Source organism: Microtus pennsylvanicus, chromosome 12 (genome assembly GCF_037038515.1).
Source record: "Microtus pennsylvanicus isolate mMicPen1 chromosome 12, mMicPen1.hap1, whole genome shotgun sequence".
Classification (NCBI taxonomy): domain Eukaryota; kingdom Metazoa; phylum Chordata; class Mammalia; order Rodentia; family Cricetidae; genus Microtus; species Microtus pennsylvanicus.
Genome location: NC_134590.1, coordinates 10,456,444 through 10,477,759, shown reverse-complemented (window position 1 = coordinate 10,477,759; position 21,316 = coordinate 10,456,444).

The following is a 21,316-nucleotide window of genomic DNA, read 5'->3' as shown; positions in this document are numbered from 1 at the left end:
GTCACAGTCCTCAAACTTACTAACATAAGATCCACTGTAGGAGATAGAAAGGGAAGGCATTTCTATAAACTAGTGAATTGTTGACAGCTGACAAAACCCATGGGAAGCAAACCATCTGGGCAAAGCACTGGAGACCACATGGCAGAGCCTAGGCAGAGTTACATGTTTCTCCTTGGCAGTGCTCCCCCTTCCCCCGCCTCCTTTGTGCAGGTCTTGAGCGGAACACTTTGTTAATTCAGCAGTTTTGTGTTTGCTGCCTCATGAAGTCTTTGACGTATGCCAGTTCTCTGGTAGACACAGCACGGGAGCTTTGCATTTGCTAGTGAATTGCCACAGACCCACGCCACACCTTCCTGCTTTACAGGCTGGGGAACTTCCCACAGATGGGCCACCTGTGCTGAGATTCAGGGCAGTCTGTGACCTCAATACCAAGAAAGTAACACAGTCTAAAACCTTAGCTGTCTGATGACCTTAGGGCAGGGAATTCAAGGCAGTCTTTGTAGCAGTTAGTAGCATTCTTACAAAAAGTTCGTGAGTACAGAAGGACCATCCATACTTTAGCTAGAGAGTAAGTGACAATATGCGAGTGTTCTGGAAAAATTTAATTTATTGATACTTTGATTATCCTGAATGAGTTTTTTTTCTGTTTTTAAATTATTATGTGTTTGTGTGTGTGCTCGTGCGCATGCACACCACACACACACACACACACACACACACACACACACTCAGGCCTATGCATGTTACATATTTGGGGATGAGAAGACAACTTTTGTAAGTCAGTTCTCTTCTACCATGGTATTCAGGGATCAAACTCAGACCATCTGGTTTTTACAACAAGCACTTTTATCTACTTAGCAGTATTGCCTGTTCCTGAAAACATTTTCCTATCGGTCAACTAATTATTATGTTTTAATGTTTAGAATCCTCCCTGGGGGAAAAAAATCAGGATGATAAACAAGGGAATTTTGTGACTAGCAAATGATTACTGTAGTTTAAGCAATAGAAATAAAGCAAGGTGATCAATAGAAAGTATTGGAAAGGCTGTAGATAGGCCATAAAAATGCAGAACCCTGGGTAGTTAAGGTTAGAGGAAGCATTGTAGATATTTGCAGCCTGCGGGAATTAATAGGAGATGCTGATGAGTTCAATAACCAGAGAGAAAAGGTGATAGAAACTTTTGTACAAACTGTGCAACCATAGGTGGATTATGCACTTGGATGTGAAAAGGAGAATTTAACAATTTAGAAGACAGTGCTTGTCCTTCTCAGACTAGATTAGTTAAAGAGTTCTTAAATTTAACAGTAATAGCTGTAATTTATGAGGTCAAAGACAAACAATCACACAGAAAAAAATGATGGAGATGATAACAATAAATACATCAATAAGGAGAAATAATGTGTGATCAGCAGGCAAGAAAAATGTTTAATACCACTAACAATGAAGAAATTACAAAAGCAAAATCATAATAATTAGACATTCATAATTAGACATTGACAAAATCTGGGAAATTTCACAGTCCTAATATTGAAGAGAATGTGTGCTAAAGGGAACACTGTGAGGTGATAAATAATACGAGCAATTTGGAAAGCAATTTTTCCATAAAGCTAGAGCTTGTATCTCCCCTTCTGTTGATAAACAGTAAAGAAACCGCCCTATCTGTGAGCAATGTACTTCAAAAGTGTGTAGGATGCTCATGATAATAATATTGGCAGGAGGATGGTGGCCAGAAGCTAAACAAGTGTCCACCCATTGTAGAACAGACAGATATCCATGTGGTTCATGATGCAATCCTACAGAGAAGTAAAAGACTAGAGCCAAAGTCTCTCACAATATGCCCACGTTTTTCTAACAACAGTGCGTTTCGAAAGCAAAGCGAACACCAGAAGTTAATGTATACACTTTTACTTCATTTTCATTGACTTCAGTTGAAGACTCTCCTAATAGGCAGCTGGGTAAGTACTTGCTGTAGCTTCAGAAAACTAACTAGAGTTGGAGCCTAATTTAGTTAGAAAATGACTTAATCTAAAACTTAGTTTCTCATTTCTAGATGGAAATAATAATTATAACTCAATAAAATTAATTTAAGGATTAAATAAAATAGATCCAAAGTACAACATCATCTCATGAGCCCTTGTTATTATGCTAAGCAGGCGACAGCATCTCATGAGCCCTTGGTATCATGCTAAGCAGACGACATCATCTCATGAGCCTTTGGTATCATGCTAAGCAGGAAACAATTTCCTCCAGCAGTCATCTGGCCCTATGGCCACCACAACTATGGCTAATAGTAATTTCTAGAGAAGGCTTGTACCTGCCCTGTCATTACAGCAAACATTGGTGTCTGTGTAATTAATGCAATGGGACAATATATAAGACAACCTGAAAGAAACATTCATGTAAAATTTGCATGACTTCATGCAGGAGTGTTTACTTCTAGAAAGTCTCGTAATTTCCTTTCCTCCTAGCTACACCCCTCCCCCATGCCCAGCGAAGTTTCCGTTTGTCTGTAGTCCACCCTTACCGTAAGGACATGCAGTGCAGAAACTGCATCTTCCATCACAACCATTATTTTAACTATTTATAGCACCCAAAACAGACATGAACGAGCTCTTACATTGATACCCATGAAATTATTCAACATTATAATACAAAATCTGAATTAAATGTTTTGTATGCCTTTAATTCGTATGTCTTTTCAGGTCTTTGCAAACATTTATTGAAAATAAATGGATTCGCAGACATCTACTGTGTGATCACTTGGAAGTGTTTTTTTCTGTTTCAGAGGGACATTTCCTTCATGCAGGATGAGGACTACACTTACCCATGTGTATGACAATAAACATTTAGAATGTAGTTGGGGATTATGCTGGTTTAGTTATGTGGGAATTGAAGGTTCTTCTCCAAGGTGTGTGACTTACTAGTTCCTAGTAGTTAGTTAGGTTTTCAGGACCTGACATTGTGTCCCTCTTGTTGACCAGGTATTAAGTTCGGTTAGAGAGTTGCCAGTGACCACCAAGGTGTTCACGGCATTACTGCACTCTTAGGGTTATCTTTCCTAGTAGTCATTGTGGTTCATAGGGACTATGTACTATGTAGGACAGTTGCTAACTTCCCTGCTTTGGAAGCTTGCATGGCACCTTCTGGTACTGAGAGCTAGTCTTCAGAGAGAAAGTTTTCCAATAAGTTCCATATCACAGGCCTCTGAATTCTGAGTCTAAAGTGCATGGCAATAGCAATAGTGTATGATGTATTGGGAGACTCTTGGAGAGGGCTTCTCGTGACCAGTATATATATTAGAAGATGTGGGTTTCTGGGGAGAGCATTTTCATCTCAGGAAAAAAAAATACTTAAACTATACATGTGTGTTTATATACAGACTTATATGTATTATAGGTATTTTAGGCTATAGTCACTTGCTTAATTCCTTTTTACTTTTTCAGGCATCCTTACTGTTATTTTACCCCCTCTTCCTTCTTCTTCTATATTTATTTCCAACCCCCTCCATATTAGAGTCTCTCCAATTTTTCTCATTTCCCTCTTCAGATCTCTTGCACTGTGGTATTTACCTCTTTATTGTTTTCCCACATCCTCACCCTAGCAGTGGCCCATATTCTTCTCTCCTAGCTTTTACAGTTACTCCAGGCAATATCCTCACATCTGAAGATCTGGAGCTAGGAGTCTCAGATGAAAGGGAAGAGTGTGATGTTTGTCTTTCTGGGTCTGGGTTACTCACTCAATATAATCCTTTCTAGTTTCCTCCATTTACCTAGAGATTTCATTTTTCTTTACAGTTAAATAGGAGACCATTACAAAAAGCCACAACCTATCAAACTGAAGAGCTGCTGAGACCAGTAACAGCAAGAGAACTCTTTCACTGAAGGCTGACTTAGGAGTCATTGTAGAAAAGGAAGGAGTGAGAAGTTTGTAAGAACCAAAATAACAGGGAATTTTCACCTGTAAACTTTCAGAAGCTACACCCATAAAGTCTCACCAACATGGCTGTCTAAACATGAGCTGAACAAGGACAACACACCGGACATGCTCATGTGGATGTGGTGTTTGCAGAGTCCAGGAACCTCAGCCTGCACAAAGAACTACAGGCAACTAAGGAATGTTGAGACCTGAGAAACAGTCTTTCCCAAGGGAGAGAATACCAATTGGTTATCCTAACAAATGGTCAGCTCAGAAAATATACATACAAGTAACAGTATATAAACTGAGCAGGTTGTATTTGTGTACTTATGGGTGTGTGTGTGTGTGTGTGTGTGTGTGTGTGAGAGAGAGAGAGAGAGAGAGAGAGAGAGAGAGAGAGAGAGAGAGAGAGAGAGAGAGGGAAACAATTAATGAATTAGGTCACCGATTTGAAAGAGTGTAAGGAGGGTTTGAAGGGAAGAATGGAACTGGAGAAATAATATAATAATATCATAACCTCAAAAGAAATAAGTTATTTAAAAAAATCGACAGAACAACCACAAGGCATTCTTTCCTTTCCTCTTCTGGCTAAGCATCAGCAGGTGTGAGAGGGAGGCTGGCCATAAAAGTGAGCACGTACAATTCTATCATGTTCCTTTAGGTGGTGTCACTGGGTAGTACATGGTGTCTCTCAGGTCCACGGCAGTTCTCTGTCCTAGGACATGAAGAAGTGAGCACACTTGGGCCCAACCTGGCTCTGACATATGAAGGGTCCAAACAAACTTTTATAGGCCTTGGATATCTTCAATAATGAATATTCAGAGCTGCAATAGAAAAGACACCCTTTGTCAGTGCTTCTCACAATAGAAACAAATTACTTTTGAATTGTACCTCAAATAAAAAGAACTAGGTGATTAAATGACACTCAATTAGGCCTGAAGACTGAGAATCGCTTACATTGCATCCTTTGAACAGATTTGAGAATAATGAATTATCCATAGTTAAACTCTCTGCTGCTGATTCTAACCATTTTTCACTTTCTGGGGAAGAATCAATTGATTAGAGCATTGGGGAATAAATTGTGGCTTGCACTGCTTGTATCTAAAGAATGGGCATTCATAAGATCGCAGAAACATCATATACTTGTCCGTTGTGAGTGCTTTTTAACCATATTCACCAAATATTATATATACTCTTCAACATCATAAGTTCTAGAGAGAACACATTGTTTTGTTTTCATTCTTTAAATGAAATCTAAATGATTTCCATTATTTCACTGTGAAAAGATGTTACAACGCTGTGTATAAAGTTTCATGTGTATTCATTCTTCGTGTGTTTATTTTTATTATACTTATTTGCATGTGTTTATGTGTGCATGCATACTACTGATACAGGAAGAGTGTGGAGGTCACACTTTTGATGGCTTATTGCAGAGCATTTCAGAAACCACATTGGAGATGCTTCTCCTTGCTGTAGATGGGAATTAACAGAGAGACAATGAACTGGTCAATGTGCAAGAAATAAGAGACTCTGAGGTGCTTAACTCTAAATAGGTCATGCACATCAGATTTCACTAAAGAAGGCTGAGGGATCATGGTGAAAGAGAAGGCAGAAAGACTTCAAGAGCTAGAAGTGGTGGATAACATTAAGGAAGCAGAGTTTCCCGAACAAAACAGGGTATTGCACACGTGAGCTCCCAGCCCTGTGACAGCATGATCAAGACATCAGAAGGACCATACTGGTCCAAAGAATGGAGGAGGAAACAACGCTCCACCACTGCTGAGGAGCTAGGAGAGTCCATAGCTGCCTGGAGAGGCAGTTTCCTTTAATCATGGGATCCCTGACAGCTTGGATACATGCCGGGACAGTCTTTACTCCCAAGACTAGTCGGGCAGCACAGAGTGGAAATGACAGTGAAGGAAGATGAATTTAGGTGAATCTCGGATTTAGGTGAGAAGGGATTGGATGTTGGAATGAGTGGTTCTAAGGGGACTGCTGGGACTAAAGGTGTGCACGGCACTGCCTGGCTCTCACTGATCCTTAGTCTGTCCTCTTCATTTCCTCACTTTTTTTCTTGGGCATTGTGGTCTTAAATCCCATTTTTATTAGGTTACTTTATATCATCTATATATTTGCTGAGATTAATTTTTATTGTTTTTATTGACCTGTCTAGTTTTTCCACTCCCTTCTCTTTCTCCTTCTCCCCTCCTATCCTCTCTCATAATCCTTACGTTCCTAACTTAGTCAGGAGATCTTGTCCTTTTCTACTTTCCATGTAGTTTAGATCCATGTATGCCTCTTTTTGTGGTCTTCTTTGTTGGCTAGGTTCTCTGGGATTATGAACTGCAGGCTGTTTTTTGTTTTTGTATTTTTGCTTTATGTCTAAAAGTCACTTATAAGAGAATACATATTATATTTTCTTTCTGGGTCTGGGTTACCTCATTTAATATGATTTTTCTGGATCCATCCATTTTCCTGCAAATTTCAAGTTGTCATTATTTTTTTCCACTGTGTAGTACTCCATTGTGTAAATGTACCACATCTTCATTCATTCTTTGGTTGAGGGGCATTTAAGTCGTTTCCAGGTGTGGCTATGACAAATAATGCTGCTATGAACATAGCTGAGCACATGTCATTGTGATATGATTGAGCATCCTTTGGTTATATACTCAAAAGTGATATTGCTGGGTCTAGAGGTAGGCTGTTTCCTAATTTTCTAAGAAATCACCATACTGAAATCCAAAGCAGCTGTACCAGTTTGTGCTCCCACCAGCAGTGGAGGAGTGCTCCCTTTACTTCACATCCTCAAAATCCACTACCACAGTGACACACTTCCTCCAATGAGGCCATACCTCCTAATAATGTCACTCCCTGTGGGTCAAGCATTCAAACACAACAATCTATAGGAGCCACACCTATTCAAATCACCAGTTATTATAGTTAAAACCTGGAGTTTTAATGTTTTTATGATGATATTATTCCCCTTTGCTTCCTTCACCTCTGCAGACAGGGTTACTTTGTGTAGCCATGGATGTCTCTGAACTCACTACGAGGGGCAGGCTGGCCTCATATTCAGAGATCTGCCTGCCTCTGCCTCTTAAGTTCCTAAGTGCTGGTATTAAAGGTGTGTGCCATGCTGCCTAATTTTAAAACTTGGCTTTATGTTATTTTACTCTGGCAGTTTATGGGGTTAGGTCCATTCTAAAATTCTATTATTCCTTCTATGTAAATGAAGATACTCAGACTTCTGACTTGGAAGCTCCACTGACACTGTGTGGAGCAGTTCTTCCTCATTCCTGTCCTAGATGAGACTTCCTGAACCCACAAGTACCTCCTTTGTCTTAGCAGAACGGAAAGACCCCTTAATTGGGGTGATGAAATGACCCTCTACCAGTCTTCCTGAGCACCATCCAAATAGGAAAGTGAAAAAGAACCCCAATGTCAAGCCCAGGCTCCCACGTCATCTCCAGCGATCTGACTCTTGAGATGCAGAGTGTGTAGCTCAACATATCCTAATAGAGTAAAAACATGTGCACTAACTAGGCCCTTGATGCTATGACTGTGGGAATGGAACATTGCCTTCCTTTTGTTCATTTTAGTTGCATGAAATAAATACTTTCTGAATGGTTTATATCTAGAACTTGGCTGTTCTTTTTTGCGTCTTTTGAAAAATGTGAGGTTTTTTTTTTTTAACTGTCTGTCCTCATTGGCATTTCAGTATTTCTGGCCCCTCCAGTTTAAAGTCCAATGTGTTTATAACAAAAGGGGACTTACCTCCTGGACCCAATCAAGATACAATTTCCTTTACTCCACTATCCTTTCCACCTGTCAAAATCTCCAGTTATTTTGTGAAGTCTGTGTAGTGATTTTTAGTGCTATATGCAAGAATACAGGAAGTTGTGTCTATCTTTCTATATGTGAACACTCCTGTATTTGTGTTTTACGCTGCATTTTCTGGAAAAAAATAGAAGCGTAAATAAAGCTTGTGTAGCAATATTTAGCCGTTTTGTTTATTAATATAGCCTGTGTCCTAATCTTGAAAATTCCTGTAGGAATTTTTATTTCTTTAATTTCTCCGAGTAGTTTTCTGTGACTCAAAGTCATAATAATTTTGGAACAAATTAGCTTCGGTTTGCACGTCATGATAGTTAGAAGCATAATTTTAGCACCAAAAATGTCAATTTGGTTCCTGGGTTTTCTACTGGCTATCTGTGACCTTAGACAAATGATTTAACCTCCCCAAGTCAATCTTCTCAATGGAAAATTGGGGAAATAATAGACCTCATCCCAAAGGTCTGCTATAATAATTATCAGAGGAGTTAGCATATTAAATGCTTCCTATGAAGAATGCATTATGCTACAGACTTTTTTTTTACTTGAATTGAAAACATTTTGGAATTATAGTTCTTAGAAGTTTTGTTTTAATGGATTTCTGCTTCATGACATTTATGTTCTATCCAGTGCATAAGGCTATCTGTATGGACTAGGGCTCTGGGGGTCATTGGAAAGCCCAGGGCCAAATGCCTCTATTCATATGGGTCTATGAACAGAGAGAGAGGGGAGAGGGAGAGAGAGAGGAGGAGGAGAATGAGGACTGTACTCTGTACCAGGAGAAGTCATTTTGGTCCTATTTTTGATGTTCACTGAAACAAGACCTTGGGATACTTATTTGTCTTTGGTGAGTGCTCCTATCTTTCATATAATGAGAAAGTGGAGATAAATAATAAAGAGACTCTATTTGTGTCTTCATTTATGGAAAATTATTTGTTCTTTCAAACTACTAAAAATGTTGGATTGAATAAGTAAAATAATATTTGTGTCACATATTATAGATTATAATATATTCTTCCCATAATAACACGTTTCACTGTACAATATACACTGTAAACTCTTGTGGTCCATAATTTTCCTTTATAGTAATATTTAATATAAATATATAATCCTGATACGAATTGTATTTTTCTTAGTTATTGCTTCTGCAGACTTCATACTTGCCTACAAGACTTGGTACAGTCCCTAACAGAGTCAGTCTGAAGGGGAATTATTTTTCCCAGCAGACTATGCCAATAGAAGTTTTGAGTGAAAGAGCCATGTGATTCAAGTTAATATTGTTATAGTCATAAAGATCATTCTGGATAAGATATTGAGGACAAACTGTGAAGAATTAAAAATAGAAAAGAAGGAAATTAGAAATGACACGGGGTGGAGAAGCTCCTGGCTTGACCTATGATAATAGCAGCTGAGATGGTGTTTTTGAGTATAATTTCAAAGTCAGAGAAATTGGACACAGCATGCTGAGGGAGGCAAGGGCAATGCCATAGAAGGTAGATTAGAATTAGATGGCCCACAGATGTGTGTGTGTGTGTGTGTGTGTGTGTGTGTGTGTGTGTGTGTGATGTATTTGCAGCCATATATGCATGGGTAAAGTGAGGGTGAGGGATTGGGTATTCAAATTCATACAACAGACTAAGACAAAACCAAAAAAAATGCAGAGAAGGACAACTCACACAAAAGAGATGAAGAAGCTAAGATGGAACTTATCAAGGAAAACTGAAGAAATAGCCAACAACAACAAAAAATAGATCTTAGAAGCATAAGATCTGGAATCAATAAAATAAACTGTTTCAAGGAGAAAGATGTAAATCACTGGATCAAGACTTTCTGCAAGGTATAAAGAGATGCAGAACGAAAGTTCAAAACTATATTTAAAAATGTAAAGAATAATAATGGTGACAAGAGTGGTTTCAGTGATGTTAGCAGAGACCCACAAAGCTGGCTAGAGGAAGATCAAGAGAGATGAAGAGGATTTTAGACTGAGATAGCAAAGCTTTTACTCAAGAGCAATTGCTTTTAGAACAATATACGGACAAACAACAAATCTTTTTCCTTCCCTTCCTTCCTTCCTTCCTTCCTTCCTTCCTTCCTTCCTTCCTTCCTTCCTTCCTTCCTTTTCTTTGACTTTTCTAGACAGGGTTTCTCTGTAACATTGGAGCCTGTTCTGGAACTAGCTCTTGTAGACCAGGTTGGCCTGGAACGCACAGAGATCCACCTGTCTCTGCCTCCCAAGGGCTGACAGGTGTGTGTTACCACCACTTGGCTCAAAGAACTAATGTTAAACTAATAAGTGTTAATCAAATTCATAGATAATCAAACATTTAAAAAACTTTTCCACATTTTTAATCCTAACACTTGGAAAGAAGAGGCAGACAGATCTCTGTGAGTTCCAGGCCAGCATGGCCTACATAGGGAATTTTAAGACAGCTAGGGCTATAGAGAGAGACCGTTTGAAAACAATGATATTTTCTACACTAGTAATGATATCTTTCCCATCATACTCTTCTAAACTTATTCTTTTACCTTTTTGCATGTGATAAACTCCTTTTATAGTCTTTTAAATAACTGTATTTTGAATTTATTATTTTCTCTACTGCATGAACTGGCTTAGTGGGAGCCTAGCCTGTTTGGATGCTCACCTTCCTGGACCTTGATGGAGGGGGGAGGACCTTGGACTTCCCACAGGGCAGGGAATCCGGACTATTTTTTCTTCTGATATTCTCAATTGTCAATGTACAGAATTTCAGCTTTTATCTTTAATAATTTCAGACCCCTAGTTTTTGAATTGTGTGTCTTGCTGATCTTTTTCTAATTTCTAATATATCAGTTTTCTTTCTTTGGTCATTAATCCTTAATAACGATACTATGAATTTTCTGATCATTATAGATTTTCTATTTTCTCTTACCGCATGTTTTCATATTAGCATTTCTCTCCATCAGTTTTAGAATTTTCTTTACCTTTTTATTTAAATGTATTTTTAAATTTTTCTCAAGGTAAGTGATTTCCTCTGCTTTATTTTTCACTTCTAGTTTTGCTGAGCTGTGGCAGAAGAGTGGTTTCCTGATTGCTGCTTTGAAATGTGAGTGGACATTGAGATTTTGATTGTAACTGACACAGACGGCAACAAAAGTATTCCATCACCTTCCACCTACTGAATTTTTAACTCAAGGAAACCTGTACCCATAGCATATATATGTTGCTTCCTTTTCAGTTCATGAATTCTTCTCTGTCTCCAAATTATTTTTGATTCACCAGATGTGACACTGAGTGTGCCCCCCCCCCCGACTTCTGAGCCACAGAAAGGCTTGTTATTCTTTTCTTCTTTAATTCAAATTTTTTGATTCATTTTACATACCAATCACAGTTTCGCTTCCCACCTCTCCTCCAGTTCTCTCCCCCTATCCACTTCTCCATCTCCACTCAGACGGGGTAAGATCTCCTTCCCATGGGAATCAACAAAGCATGGCATATCAAGTTGAGGCAGGACAAAGCTCCTCCTCCCTTCATCAAGGCTGAACAAGGCATCCTAGCATAGGGAATAGGTTCAAAAGAGCCAGCTCATGGATCAGGGACACTTAGAAATGTTCATTTCTCTTCCTCCAAAAAATAAATGATACAATTGCCCCTTGGAATACACAACTATTTTATTCTGGGATCCCTACACTGGGATATCAAAATCCTTTAGTACTGACCAATTATAAAAATACATGTGACTTATACATCCTCTCATATACTTCAAATCATTGCTAGGTGACCTACAATATTTAGTTCAGCATGAATATTAGATAAAATGATGCATTATTTGGGGGATAATGACAGGGAAAATATTAGTACAGATGAAATATTTTCCATGTACTTGTTGTCTGTGGTTGGTTAAGTACGGATGCAGAACTGAGAGGAAGGCCAACTGTGAGGTTTCCAAATCTGTGCATGCTGAACACGAGCAACAATTCTCAGTGTGTTCAGAAGGAATTTCAAAAATTATTTGACACAGTTTGATTTGTTTGCAAGGAAAACTGATTGACATGAGAGAAGACATAAACTTATTAGTCAAATTTTAAGAAAAATAATTTTGCTTAAATGAGAGACGAGATTTTTAAATGAATATCATGATTGAATAATCAGAGTCAAAAAATGTTCTTTCATTTGTCACAATTTACTTACAGTTTCAACTATAGCAATTATTATAACCAAGAATGCAAATGAACTAATTTTAAAGAATCTGGTATTTAAATGTCTATAGCATAAGATTTTTCAAATATGGAAAGCATATGTTTTTCACATTGATTGCATTCTCAAATTTTTATTTTGGAATTATTTCAAAAATATAAATATAAGACAAGAAATCTTTTTAAATGATAGTAAGAGGGCATGGAAAGATAGCTCAGCAATTAAGAGAGCTTGTTAGCCTCACAGAAGACTCAAGTTCCCTTCCCAGTACCCACATCATGGGGCTCACAACCACCTGTAACTCTAGCACCAGGGGATCTGATGGACCCTGGCACATATGTGCATATACATATAGAAACAGTCTAAATGAAATATTAAAAATGTACCTAAATGATAAAAATAAGAGATTATAATAAAATTATATTTGTTTTAAAATGCTATCTTGTTTTGTCTGTTTTAATTTTTACTTTTGAGTAGTTTTGAAGTGTATAATGCATAAGCTTAGTAGTTCATGTATGTAATTCAAAGACATATGTAGGCTATGTCCTCAATATATTGATAAAGTGCATCATAAAAATGCAACAAACCACAAAAGAATCACATAAGAGAAGGATAGAGCATAGTCTAAATATTTTTGTTTCTCAAACTTGTCACATAACACATAAAATGCAAAATGAAGGTAGAAGATGGACAATATTGGTCGTCTTAAGTGGCTAACAGCTTAGAATATCTTTCTACTAATTAGTGTGTAATTGCCACACTCATTTCCTGCTGGAACCAAGATGGAATACTTGCAGGATATTGGAACGGTTTGATGCTCTTTAAAATTTTCTGTTTTTTTTATATAATTCAGATATATTTCAGATTTAAAATTAAGACAAACACTTCCATTACCATACATAGTTCCAAAGCCATAGCAATACCTAACTTCTAGTCTGTTTCCAATCCTACATATCCCACATGGTAACATGAGGGGCATGGGGAACTCCTTTTGAAGTAGACATTTGAAACAGACACATTCAAATATCAGTGCAATTATAGAATACATTTCATAACACCCAAGTATGTGTTATCTTTTGAAACTTTTTTAGGCATGGTGGGCATATGTGAGTCTCCAGAATATTCTTTTGCAATTAGCTGAGATCGAAAGGAACAAGAGAAGGCAATTACAGCTATCTGGTCATTTGGAATGCCCATCCTTAACTGTCAGCTAATGGAAGAGGTTAGAAACTTTCTTTCCTCAGACCTTCTTATAATTAATATAGTCATTAATATTATACGTAACAGACAGAAATCAATAAATCACTGACAAGAAAGGCACTGCTTTAGATCCATATAAAATATGGTTCTTCTTGACAGTTCAAAAACAATTGTGCTGACGTCCTACTAAAGTGTCACCTCTGCATACATGCAGAAGTATGAGTTCAACGTGTCTACAGCCCCATAGTCAACTCACATGTTTTAAGATGGAAGAATTATGTTTTTGTTAATTTATGTTGCATTTTTCTAGCATGCTCCTGTGCATATGCGCACACATCTGCACAAGAAGAGGCCAGAGGGTGGTGTTCAGAGTCCATTCTTCCCTTCTACCGTGTGGGCTCATGGTACCCAACACAGGCACAGGTCTTCAAGTAAGGCAGCAAGCACTTGTACTGGCTGCAACATCTCTCAGCCCCCGAATCAGGCTTTTCAAGCAATATCTGCAGCATCCGCAAAAGAGAACATGAGCTATGAGGCACCATCATTTACAGAACTGCGCTTCCCCCATGTGCCATCTCGTCCTCGCCAGTTGCCTGAGTGCGGAACATCTGTGTTTATTTTGCATGAGGAAGTCGTTCCCGGGTTTTGCCAAAATGAGCCTTGATGTGGGACTCTGGGTTTGTGGATTTTCCGTAGGGTGGTGATAAAACTCAAGTGACAGGACGTTGTTTTTTTGTATATAATACATATTGCATGAAGTCATCCATTTTTAATGACAAGTGTGCTATATTTTTAATCTTTATAGCTTTAATGTGTGCAAGAGGTTTTAATAATTGGTGCTGGGATGGCGGTATCTTCCCAGAAATGTTTAGCACAACTGCTATGGTTCTTTGCCCACAGTTTGCACAGGTTGTAAATTATGAAACTTGATTAGATACACTTGGCAGTTCCTCTCATCTTCTGAGGATGCCAATCTGAAGCATCATGGGTACAAAATATTTCTATTCACACATTTAATATTCACCTAACTAGCCTACATGAAAAACCAAGAGGGAAGGTGATGAGTTCTTAGGGAAATAAAATTGTTCTTACAAACAATTTTGTAAGATTTTCATCCTACTGTTGGATATAGATTTTTACCTGTGGAAGTTAAAAAGATTCTCTTCAGAGGATGACCAGTTCATGCTTTAATATTGCTACATAGGGTGGCAGAGCTTTAAGTATTGCTAATGCAAATTCTGTCAAGTTTATTTTTTAAAAATGATTTCGTAAAAACATTGAGTTCACTAACAAGCTTCAGTTGGAAATGCATAGAAAATTCAGATTTTAGGAACTTTGACTTTTAGCAGCATCAATTTATTCTTTCTGAAATTATTCTTGTGCAACTTGTAGTCAATTCTTTCCATTCAATTATCAATTATTATTTAATTATCAAAAATTATTCAATTATTCAATTATCCATGAAAGACAGACAAGAAGCACTTACTGAGTCTTTTTGAACCTTACCTGCATGAGAGCAGGAGGTAGGGAAACCTAAGTTGAAGTCATCCTTCTTAACTTTGTAAGACCCTGTTTCCACAATAATGTTTCATAGGCTGAGGATGCTGAAAACTTCAGAGACATAGTGCTTGCCTATCATGTGCCTGAGTTTCATTTTAAGAACAAGGTTATTGTAGGCAAGCAGCAGCAAATGTCGACCCTTTCATCACAAGGTCAATAACAAACCAAAGTGGCATTACACCAAAGTTCAACTTGGGGGAACCAGAGAGTTTACTGGGGTAAATTGAAGAATACAGATGAGGGATTGCTTTCAGCAGCATAGATGACCCCAAAACAGCCTCACCAAGAAGAAGTCTCACTGCAGTGTGGATGACAGCTTCCCTAGATCTGCCACGTGGAGCCCACCATCTCTCAGTCCCAGTTAATGTCTAGCACTTTGAGATCTTCATATTATGAGGCTATTAGCAGTTAGTTATGCAAATGGTGAGGAGTTACAGGAAGGAGTATGTGGGATACCAGGTAACGGTCCATTTCCCTCTTTCTATAAAGTAACATCAATAGTTAACAAGCTCTGTCTTACAGACTAATTACAAAAATCACAGCTATTCTGATGAAAATTCTGGCTGAATGCTCGGAGCACTGTCTTCTACAACACACACACACACAAAATACACATAACATGTGAACACATACAGAGCTCATTCACACATCACACACATGCTTATCACACATACATAGCACATGCACACCCACACCCCCACACCCAAATATTAGTGGATTTGAACTGTGAACAAAGTCTGACATCTCAATAGAGACAAAGGAGACAGTATCTAAATAATTGTGAGGGGAAATTAATTTAAACTGCATTTTTGCATTCATTTGCACAGTTGGAAGAAAACAAAGTTATTCAAGCACATAATTCTTCTAACATCTTAGCTGGTATGCATCCCTTCTTACTCAACCACACTCATGTTTTCTACATGAGCCTAATGTCATCATGTTGGTTGAGTATAAAATAAAAGGAGTCCATCTCGACTATCCCATTCCCTCAAGTTTTCTTCCCACCTACCCTTCTCCCGACCTCTTCCTCTTCCGCCCTCCCTTATCCTCCCACCCCCATGTTACCAATTTTGTCAGGCAATCTTACATATTTCCTCTTTCCAGGTGGATCTATATATGTTCTTCTTAGGGTTCACCCCATTTTTTAATTGGGTTGTTTGATATTTTGATGCCTAGTTTCTTGAGTTCTTTATATTTTTTAGAGATCAGGCTTCTGTCTGATGTGGTTAGTGGAGTCCTAATCAGTAGGCTGCCTTTTTGTCTTGTTGACTGTGTCCTTTGCTTTTCAGAAGCTTCTCAGTTCCAGGAGGTTCCATTCATTTATTTATTGTTTCTCTCAATGTCTGTGCTACTGGTGTTATATTTAGGAAGTGGTCTCCTCTGCCCATGCATTGAAGTCTGTTTCCCATTTCTGTTCTATAAGGTTCAGTGTGGTCAGATTTATATTGAGGCCTTTAATCCATTTGAACTTGAGTTTTGTGCATGGTGATAGATACGGATCTATTTGCATTCATCTACATGCTGACATCCAGCTATGCCAACACCATTTGATGAAGATACTTTCTTTTTTTCATTGCATAATTTTGGCTTCTTTGTCAAAAATCAGGTGTTCATAGGTGTTTGGATTAATACCCATGTCTTTGATTGCAGTGGTCAACCTGTTTTTATGCCAATACCAAGCTGTTTTCATTACTGTAGTTGTATAATAGAGCTTGATGTCAGAGATAGTGATGCCTCCAGAAGATCCTTTATTGTACAGGATTGTTTGGGCTATCCTAGGCTTTTGTTTTTCCATATGAGTTGATTATTGTTCTTTCAAGGTCTGTGAAGAATTATTTGCAATTTTGATGGGGATTGCCTTAAGAGATTGATGGGGATTGCTTGTTGAGAGCAAGGAAAGAGATATTTTCTTTGAAGGAGCCAGTTATGGAGCTAGCAAGAAATCTGGCACTAGAGAAATTGCCAGAAATCCACAAGGATGACAGTTATATGCTGGGGCAGACTGTGGAGTCACTGGCAGTGATGCCAGGATTTATCCTTACTGCTTGTACTGGCTTTTTGAAAACCTATTCTCTTTGGATGGATACCTTGCTCAGCCTGGATATAGTAGGGAGGGCCTTGGACCTTCCCCAAAGCAATGTGCATTGCCCTCTATGAAGAGTGGATGGGGAGGTAGGGGCAAAGATGAAGGGAATGAGAAGAGAGGAGGTAGTGGGAATTGTGATTGATCTGTAAAATGGAAATATATTATTTTCTTTAAAAAAATACATAAAATAAAAGGAATTTTCTTCTTGCTCCTTTATCCTTAAACTCAAATCTGAAAGCCATGGGCAAGTTTCCTGGAAAACAACAATGAAATCCTACTAATATTTTATAAAGAAAAGAAGTCTATTAAATTGTGGAAAAGGAAAATTGAATAAAAGTAAATTTTGCAAGAAGTAACAGAAAATTAGATACTATTATATATTCCCAAACTCCCAGAAATAAAGACTAAGTTATTTGTCAATATAATTGCATAATGAAAATATGTATTTTCTTTTATATCAGGATATGCATATTAATTTTATGAACTTAGACTTTTATAAGAGGCACGTGGAGTCCTCTTCCCAGTGCCTTTGCAGATATTTTTGCCCAGATGACACACCTTTGAACTTTGAGGAGATTTAAAGACCATTTCTGTAACCATTTTCATCTCCTTTCTTTTTTTACACAAAGGAACAAATTAATAAAATAACTTAATAGCCCATTACCAAAGCTAAAGAGTCCTAATCAAGAAGTGGGTCTGTTTCCACCTTTAAGAACAGGTGTTTTCAACCTGCAGTTCAGGACCCTTTTATCAGATGTTGCCTATCAGATATCCTGCATAAAAGATATTTACATTAGAATTCATAACTGTAGCAAAATTACAGTTATGAAGTAACAATGAGATAATTTATGGTTAGGGGGTCACCACAACATCCGGAACTCAGCACTGGAAAGATTGAAAACCACTGCTCTAGAACTCCCCTGTTATTCTCATTTTATAAATTGTTTCTCAAGGATACAAATTTTGTGTGTGGGGAAAGAGGGTGAAGGGAGGGAAGAATCCCTTCTCTCATACACACAAAATGTTGGAAAGGTGTTGGTAATGATTTGGGATTATGAAAGCAATTGTAAACAGAAGTCAAAATAAACCTTCAAAAAATCATTCCCAGGATACACTTTAAGAAATAGATATTCCTGATATCTGTCTGTGATTCAGCAAAATGGATTGTGACAACAGAAAGAACATCAGGGATATCATCAAGTTTTAAATTTTGAGTAAGATGCATTGTTCAGTTCTTTCCCCTGACATTTCAAACTCACAGACTATTGAACGAGCACAAATCCAAATGTCCAAAACACAGCATGAGGATGAAAGAGGCAGGCAGGGCAGGGGACTCCCTTCACTCAGACGGACACTGAAGAGTACTACTTGTGAAGCCATGAGAATCCAGCAGGGCAGTGATGGAATATGTCCCGCATGCAGGCCTAGAAACACTAATGAAACAGTCATGCTGGAATGCCCATGGAGAGTACTCACTTCCAAAGAAGAGCTCAACAAAAAGAGAAAAAATTAAATGAATTTTTAAATGAAACTATAAGAAAAGTGAAAGAACCTTTTTCCATTCAGGTAGAAGTTCCAGTAACTTTGCTGGAGATACCCTTCCTGTCACATTCCTCAAAGTAGAACAAGTTGCAAAATTAACCACTATTAATAAAAAACAGGTAATCTTAGAATTAGTATTCATTTTTACAAATCCAGGAGTCCTTTTCCTTTCATTTATATATTTATTTTATTTATTTATTTATTTATTTATTTATTTATTTATTTATTTATTTATTTATTTATTTATTAAGGATTTCTGCCTCCCCCCCTCATCCGCCTCCCATTTCCCTCCCCCTCCCCCGATCAAGTCACCCTCCCTCATCTGCTCGAAGAGCAATCAGGGTTCCCTGACCTGTGGGAAGCCCAAGGACCGCCCACCTCTATCCAGGTCTCCAAAGGTGAGCATCCAAACTGCCTAGGCTCCCCCAAAGCCAGTACGTGCAGTAGGATCAAAAACCCACTGCGATTGTTCCTGAGTTCTCAGTATTCCTCATTGTCCTCTATGTTCAGCTAGTCCGGATTTATCCCATGCTTTTTCAGACCCAGGCCAGCTGGCCTTGGTGAGTTCCCGATAGAACATCCCCATTGTCTCAGTGTGTGGGTGCACCCTCGCGGTCCTGAGTTCCTTGCTCATGCTCTGTCTCCTTCTGCTCCTGATTTGGACCTTGAGATTTCTGTCCCGTGCTCCTCTGTCTCTGTCTCCTTTCTTTTTTTATGTTCATGGCAGCATTGTTTGTAATAGCCAGAACCTGGAAACAACCTAGATGCCCTTCAACGGAAGAATGGATGAAGAAAGTATGGAATATATACATATTAGAGTATTACTCAGCAGTAAAAAACAAGGACTTCTTGAATTTTGCATACAAATGGATGGAAATAGAAAACACTATCCTGAGTGAGGTAAGCCAGACCCAAAAAGAGGAACATGGGATGTACTCACTCATATTTGGTTTCTAGCCATAAATAAAGGACAATGAGCTTATAATGCATGTTTCTAGAGAAGCTAAGTAAGAAGGTGAACCCAAAGACAAACACATAGTCATCCTCATTTATATATTTATTAAATTTAGACAAATAATCAAAATGTGAACTTTTATTTTACTCTTGTTACCTTGCATAAAAGCCTTTTTCAACTTTACTAACTATACTGTTGCTTCAAGGAAACAGGAAAAGGAATAATTATGTCCTCACTGTCTGCTATGTTCAGCGAGTCCGGTTTTATCCCATGCTATAAGATAGCACCTGAGTTAAAGCACACATCATAAAAAATTAATTATATAAATTATAAAATGAGTGTCATATACAATATTTTACACAATGAGCAAATGGAATTAATCCCAGGGATTGTAAAGATATGTTGACATGTATACCAATAAATAAGTCATATTAACAAAAGTACCCACCCCAAGGAGCAGCCATCAATAAATGGTATTAGAAAAGCTGGATACTCATATGGTGAAATAAGCCACGACTTAAATGTAATCCTCTGAACTATGTATCTGCCAGAAGAAAATGTAGGACATTATTCTGGTTACATAAGCGAAACTTGACAAAGGGTATAACATCAAACAACTTTCTGTATATCAAAGGAAACAACTAGAGTAAATAGACATAAAGTGTGAGAAAAATAAAAAAGAACTTTTGTCAATTATTCATCTGACATACAAATAATTTTCTAAACGATTGATAACTCAAGAGTAATATAATCCAAATAATCCAATATTTTAAAAAATTATAAAATTGCCGATGGTGGTGCACGCCTTTAATCCCAGCACTTGGGGGGCAGAAGCAGGTGGATCTCTATGAGTTCAAGGCCAGCCTGTTCTACAAGAGTATGTTCCAGGACAGGCTCCAAAGCTACAGAGAAACCTGCCTTGAAAAGCTACAAAAAATTGCCAAAATATAAATGAAAATATGTTCAACATTAGTAAATATCAGGGAAATGCAAAATGAAAGGAGCGTGAGACATCTCATTCTCTCTAATAAGGTTGTAATGATTTATGAGAAAGAAGGAATACTGATGAGAATACAAAGAAAGAAAGAGCCTTAAACACTCACTGTTGGTGGGGATGTACTTTGTACAACCATAGTAGACAATAGTGTGTAATTTAAAGAAAATAACAGTGGCAACAAGCAGAACTGTGGTACCACTAGTTGGCTTATATCCCGAAAGAAATTGGTAGATCAAGGAAGTAGCTGCAACTTCTAATAAAGCATTGCTCACAGTTGACAAGTTGTAGAGTCAAAGTTTGTTTCTACTAACAGATTAATGAATTTTAAAATGTGGTATAAATACACAGAACAGATTTAGGAAAAAACAGTGAAATTCTCTCATTTGCACCTATGTATAAAACACAATTAATAAAAGCTCAGGGGACAGATATTGGGGTTCAACCTGAAGACCTGAAGAGTAAAGCAGTCAGCTGCTGGCTCTTAACTCTTCCGCAGCCCAAAATGGCGATCCTGCCTCCAGGAATCTCAGAATGAGACTGAGAGTGAGCGCTGTCTCCTCCTGTTTTATAATCCTCTAGCTCTGGGATTAAAGGCATGCACTGCCCAGTTTCTATAGCAAGCTAGTGTGGCTACTGGGATTGAAGGTGTGTGTCAATGTTGCCTGGCTTCTAAGACTGACCGGTCTGGCTGTTTTACTTTTTTGATCCTCAGACAACATTTATTTATTAAAATATAAATGAAATGGCACTGCAAACATAGACGGAACCACATTGCATTCAGGTAAACGAAACAAATGAAGTGTGAAAACATAAGCATGCCGTGTTTCCTCTTAAGTGAAGTGCTTTTTAAATTGGTCTCACAGAAGTGGAGAATAAACAGAGTACTGTTTCCAAAACCCAGGAAAGGTTCAGGGGAGAGTGAGGTCACAAAGAATGGTTTCCAGATACAAACACGAGGGCTCTGTAAGAGCGATCGCTTCAAGTTCAACAGCACATAACAATAATTATAGGGGATTTCAAAATAGCAAGCACTGAAGATTTTGAGTGTTCTCAGTG